General features: G+C 47.3%; 1 non-coding gene and 1 pseudogene across 1 annotated transcript; one reads left to right on the top strand and one right to left on the bottom strand.

Moving 5' to 3' along the window:
* LOC100965368 overlaps positions 1–4,180 on the top strand; it is a 6,538-nt pseudogene extending 2,358 nt beyond the window's left edge.
* Positions 4,181–5,925: 1,745 nt separating this feature from the next.
* LOC111722396 lies at positions 5,926–6,032 on the bottom strand. The gene has a single exon (XR_002771213.1). It is a non-coding gene; the product is annotated as a U6 spliceosomal RNA (small nuclear RNA).
* Between the last annotated feature and the right edge of the window lie 362 nt (positions 6,033–6,394).

Raw genomic sequence — 6,394 nt, 5'->3', positions numbered from 1 at the left:
TTTTGCATAGGACTTGGAAGCTAAAAAATTGAGTGCTACTGCTATAAAAAAATTCCTCCCAACCCCATCTATTAATTTATGTAAACAAGTTTTCTAAGTGCTAACAGAAAAACAGAGAAAAAACCATATAGGATTATAATTATTTTGAACCAACTCATTCTAGCAATAAGTAATATTCATCAAGAATAAAATTGGTCTGCCATGGCTGGTTAAAGAACCATCCAGATCGGGCAGTGCCTGTGGCTCAAGGAGTAGGGTCCAGGCCCCATATGCCAAGGGTGGTGGGTTCAAACCCAGCCCTGGCCTAAAAGAAAAAAGAAAAAAAAAAAAGATTGCAGCATGGGGGAAGGGCTAGATAGGGGGAGAGTGGCCTCCACGCCTGTGGCCGAGGGAGGGATGGCGGTGGCAGTTCCAGCACGAAGACGAGAGCTGGCCTGGAGGGCAGCATGAGGTCAGTGGTGGGCTTCTTGTCCCAGCGGGGCTTGCATGGGGACCCTCTGCTCACTCAGGATTCAGAGGAGACACCTGCAGGGCTGCAGAAACCTCTACAAGAAGGACCTCCTCAGCCACTTTGGCTGTGTCAATGCCATTGAATTCTCCAACAATAGAGGCCAGTGGCTGGTCTCAGGAGGAGATGACCATTGGGTTTTGCTATGGCACGTGGAACAAGCCATCCACTCCAGGGTCAAGCCCACACAGCTGAAAGGAGAGCACCACTCCAGTATTCAACAGTGGGAACACCAAAGTGTCCTCTGGAAGAAATGATGAGCAAATTGTCCTCCATGATACTGAAAACAGTGAGACCTTGGACATGTTTGCTCATGAAGATGCAGTATATGGCTTGTCAGGAAGCCCAGTGAATGACAACATTTTTGCCAGTTCCTCAGATGATGGCCATGTTCTTATTTGGGACATCTGGGAGTCTCCCCATAGAGAACCCTTCGGCCTGGCAATCTATCCATCAGCCTTTCATAGTGTCATGTTTAACCCTGTGGAGCTGAGATTATTGGCCACAGCCAATACAAAGGTAGGAATGGGCCTGTGGGATATTCAAAAACCTCAGAGTTGTCTCTTGTGCTATGGTGGAAATCTATCCCTACAAAGTGCCATGAGTATAGATTCAATAGCAATGGGATCCAGCTCCTGGTCCTGAGGCGTTGCCTGCCTCCTGTCTCTATGACATCCACTCCCGCCTGCCCATGTTTCAGTTTGACAATCAGGGTTACTTCAACTCATGTACCATGAAAAGCTGCTGTTTTGCAGGAGATGGTGACCAGGTGGCATTGGTAGGGTGATCAATGGAGCCTTTGTGGTGCTGAAAGGGCATTGACCTATTGTTAACCACGTCCAATTTAATCCCCACACCTATATGATCTGTGCTTTGGGTGTAGAAAAGATTATCAACATCTGGAGCCCATACAAGCAGCCAGGATGTACTGGAGACTTCGATGGTCAGATTGAGGATGATTCCCGTTGCCTCTATACCCATGAAGAGTATATCAGCCTCATGCTGAACAGTGGTAGTGGCCTGTCACATGACTATGCCAACCAGTTGGTTCAGGAAGACCCTGGATGATGCCCTTCTTTGACTCCTGATACTCTGAGAGATTGAGGGGTGGAGCTCTGACTCAGACAGCAACCTCAGTGAGAGTACCATCCTCCAGCTACACGCAGGGGTCAGCGAGCGCTCAGGCCACACGGACTCAGAGTCCTCAGCCTCACTGCCTTGCTCCCCACCCCCCACAGTAGACGGGTCTGCTGACAACGCCTTCCATCTAGGGCCCCTGCCAGAAATGCAGTGGCATCTACTCCCCCAACACTAAGGTGACCAGACGTCCTACTTTTGGCGGGACAGTCCCGATTTTTAACAATTTGTCCCTTGTCTTGCAGCGTTTTAAAAAAGTCCCGATTTTTCTTGGAAAGAATGCATGACAAGCTAGGGAACAGTGGGAAAATGAGAAGGGAATATACGGTTTTTGGCTTCTGAAAAGGTTAATGTAACTCCATTTGGGAATGAAGAGGTTAAGGTAACTTCATCTGGAAATGAAAAGGCTAATGTAAACTCCCTACTCCCCTCCTGGGCAAGGTATCAGAAGGAGACTGGCTCCCTCCCTTGCTTCTAGGCAAGGACAATTAGCTCAGAAGGAGCCAAACTGTCTGGAACAAACAAGTAGCCCCCCTCCCCTTTAGAGTAAGGTGACCAGACGTCCTGCTTTTGGTGGGACAGTCCTGATTTTTAACAATTTGTCCCGCATCCTGTGGAGTTTTTAAAAAGCCCTGATTTTTGGAAAGAATGCACGACAAGCTAGGGAACATGGGAGAATAGGAAGGGAATATATGGTTTTGGCTGTCATGTGGCTATTTCGCCAGGATATGCGTTTTATATTATTTTTGTTAATTTTATAATGTTAAACTTTAGTAATAACAAATAATTGTTGAGAACTGATTATTGAGAACTGCTTATCAAAGTTTGCATTGTTGTCAGGCCCCGCCCCGCCCCCTAGGCCCCGCCCCTCCCAATGGTGTCCGACTTTACCAATGTTAAAATCTGGTCACCTTACCCAACACCCACATGTGAGGATGCAGCCTCCTGCCAGCAGCGTCTGTCTGCTCTGCAGCGCTACCAGGACAAGGCCTCCTGGAGCTTTCCAATGAGTTTGATTCTTTTTTTTTTTTTTTTTTTTTTTGAGACGGAGCCTCAAGCTATCCCCCTGGGTAGAGTGCTATGGCATCACGCTTACAGCAACCTCCAACTCCTGGGCTCAAGCGAGTCTCCTGCCTCAGCCTCCTAAGTAGCTGGGACTACAGTCGCCCGCCACAACGCCTGGCCATTTTTTGGTTGCAGCCATCATTGTTGTTTGGCGGGTCCGGGCTGGGGATTCGAACCCGCCACTTTAGGTGTATGTGGCTGGCGCCTTAGTCGCTTGAGCCACAGGCACCGAGCCAATGAGTCTGATTCTTAAGAGAATGCCTGTGAGGTTGAACTGGACACAGATCTCTTCCCCCAGCCACGGTCACCCAGTCCTGAAGAGGGATCCAGCAGTTCCAGCAGCTCTAGCAGCTCAGAAGATGAGGAGGAGCTGAATGAATGGGGAGCCTCTACCCGGCAGAGGAAAGCCTTGTGGCGCCCACAAAAGACCCCCCAAGATAGGCCTGGTGCCTCAAGCTCACCAACACCTACATTGGAGAAGACAACTATGATTACCCCCAAATCAAAGTGGATGACCTCTCCTCCTCTCCCACCTCCTCCCCTGAGCAGAGCACTGCCACACTGGAGCTTCAGCCAAGCCAGACATCACTGACTTCTGACGTTGAATCAGTTGAGTGGAAGATTTATAAAGCTTACAAGTGACTCTGCTACCCCTGTATCTCCTACTCAAATAACAGAAATGGCAAGACCTCCTTAGTGACAAGGGAGACAGAACAGGAGCCAGACACAGAGACAACCCAGCCCCTTCCTCCAGTAAGGAAAGAAGCCTGTCTAAGCACAGCGATGGCCCGGAGAAACCAGGACCTGACCCCTGAAGGCTTCAGCAAGGACATTTTTAAAGAAGAGATATTTAAAAATCCCAGCAATGGCTCAGGTCACGAGCATAGCAGCCACCTTTGGGCAGAGGTGCCAGAGGTCACCTCTCAGGACACTAACAGTGGGGGCTCTGTAGAACACCCTTTTCAAACCAAGAAGCTCAATGGAAAGGCCCTGAGCAGTTGAGCTGAGGAGCCACCTTCTCCCCCTATCCCCAAGGCATCTGGCTCCACTTTCAGCAGTGGGTCTGGCAACTGTCCCAGGACCCAGTCTGATGACAGTGAAGACAGGAACCTGGAGACCATCTGTGCCAACCACAACAATGGACACTTACAACCCCGCCCCTCTCACCCTCACAATAGTGGGCAGAACTTTAGAGAGCTAGAGGCTATGGCCTACTCTTCCCCAGGAAATTCGGACACTGGCCGCGATAACTCGTCCCTAACAGGGACACTCTTACACAAAGATTGTTGCAGGTCTGAAATGGTCTGTGGGACCCCCCAATGCTGGAACGAGAGAGGACCCCAGTGGTGATTCCCCAGCCACAGACAGCAGCTGGGCTGTCCACGGCCACAATGGCCTCAAAAGGCACCGAGTTGAATTGGAAGTACAGATTCAGAGAATTCCTCCTCAGAGAAGAAATTAAAAACATGATATATAAAAAGGGAGAGCAAAAGCTACAAAAAGTAGCCTTATACAAGAAATTCCTATTTAGTGAATGTAGAGGAAAGGAAAAACAAGTATTAAAGGCACATAAAACCAGGGCCTGAAAAAATAAAAAGAATAAATGAAACAGGCCGGGTGTGGTGTCTCATGCCTGTAATCCTAGCACTCTGGGAGGGTGAGGCAGGTGGATTGCCTGAGCTCATGAGTTTGAGACCACCCTGAGCCAGAGCAAGACCTCCTCTCTAAAAAAATAGCCAGGCATTGTGGCAGGTGCCTATAGTTCCAGCTACTAGGAGGCTGAGGCAAGAGGATCCCTTGAGCCCAAGAGTTTAAGGTTGCTGTCAGCTGTGACACCATAACACTCTACTGAGGATGATCAAGTGAGACTCTGTCTCAAAAAAAAAAGAATGAAACATATTTGGAAAAAACCTCATTCATTTCATTATAAGACAAAATTTTTGCTTTTTGTTTCGTAACATAACATTTATAATTTTATAATTTCATTAAAATGTGCAGTTCTAGGGCAGCGCTGATGGCTCAGTGAGTAGGGCACAGGCCCCATATACCGAGGGTGGCAGGTTCAAAGCCGGCCCTAGCCAAACTGCAAAAAAAAATAGCTGGGCATTGTGGTGGGCGCCTGTAGTCCCAGCTACTCTGGAGGCAGAGGCAAGAGAATTACCTAAGCCCAAGAGCTGGAGGTTGCTGTGAGCTGCGACGCCACAGCACTCTACCGAGGGCGATGAAGTGAGACTCTGTCTCAAAAAAAATTTTTTTTGCAGTTCTATAACCAGTGTTGGCTTTGCTGGTTGAGACCCTTTTTAAAAAAAAAAAATCATAGCTGTGTACATTAATGCAGTCATGGGGTACAGTGTGCTGGTTCTTTTTTTTTTGAGACAGAGCCTCAAGCTGTCCCCCTGTGTAGAGCGCTGTGGCATCACAGCTCACAGCAACCTCCAACTCCTGGGCTCAAGCGAGTCTCCTGCCTCAGCCTCCCAAGTAGCTGGGACCACAGGTGCCCGCCACAATGCCTGGCTATTTTTTAGTTGCAGCCGTCATTGTTGTTTGGCGGCCCGGGCTGGATTAGAACTGGTCACTTTAGGTGTATGTGGCTGGCGCCTTAGCCACTTGAGCCACAGGTGTCGAGCCAGTGTGCTGGTTCTATATACAATCTGAAATATTTTCATCAAACTGGTTAACATAGCCTTCATGTCATTTTCTTAGTTATTGTGTTAAGACATTTATATTCTACATTTAGGGAGATTCACACGTACCCTTGTGAGATGAATCATAGGTGTGGTCCCACCAATCACCCTCCCTCCACCCTTCCTCCCCTCCCCTCCCTCTCCCCTCCTTCTCCCCTTTCCCCATATTCTTGGGCTATAATTGGGTTATAGCTTTCATATAAAAGCTATAAATTAGTTTCATAGTAGGGCTATGGATACTTTTTCTTCCATTCTTGAGATACTTTGCTAAGAAGAATATTTTCCAGCTCCATCCATGTAAACATGAAGGAGGTAAAGTCTCTATCTTTCTTTAAGGCTGGACAATATTCCATGGTGTACATATATCACAGTTTATCGATCCATTCATGGGTCAGTGGGCACCTGGGCTTCTTCCATGACCTAGCAATTATGAATTGGGCTGCAATAAACATTCTGGTACAAATATCTTTGTTGTAGTGTGATTTTTGGTCTTCTGGATATATACCTAGTAGAGGAATTGTAGGATCAAAAAAAAATATGGAACACTTCATGAATTTGTGTGTCACCCTTGTGCAGGGGCCATGCTAATCTTCTCTGTATCATTCCAATTTTAGTATATGTGCTACCAAAGCAAGCACTGAGACCCTTAAGAAAAAGAAAAATATGGCAGCACCCATAGCTCACAAGGCTGGCAGGTTCGAGCCCAGCCTGGGCCTGCTAAACAAACAAACAAACAAACAAATAAAAAATAGCTGGAGATTGTGGCAGGCACCCCTCCCAGCTACTTGGGAGGCTGAGGTGAGAAAATCGCTTAAGCTGGAGAGTTTGAGGTTGCAGTGAGCTGTGAAGCCATAGCACTGTACCGAGGGTGACATAGTGAGACTTTGTCTCAAAAAAAAAAAAAAGAAAGAAAGAAAAGAAAATTTACGATATATTTGTATTGTTTTTTATACTAGCAACAATCTTACTTATAATCCAGAAGGAAGGCCTTTTTTTTTTT

The sequence above is a fragment of the Otolemur garnettii genome, unplaced genomic scaffold, assembly GCF_000181295.1.
Source record: "Otolemur garnettii isolate 467f Iridium unplaced genomic scaffold, OtoGar3 scaffold00245, whole genome shotgun sequence".
Taxonomy (NCBI): Eukaryota; Metazoa; Chordata; class Mammalia; order Primates; family Galagidae; genus Otolemur; species Otolemur garnettii.
The sequence above is the reverse complement of the archived record's forward strand: the minus strand, read 5'-3'. Positions and strand labels throughout refer to the sequence as shown.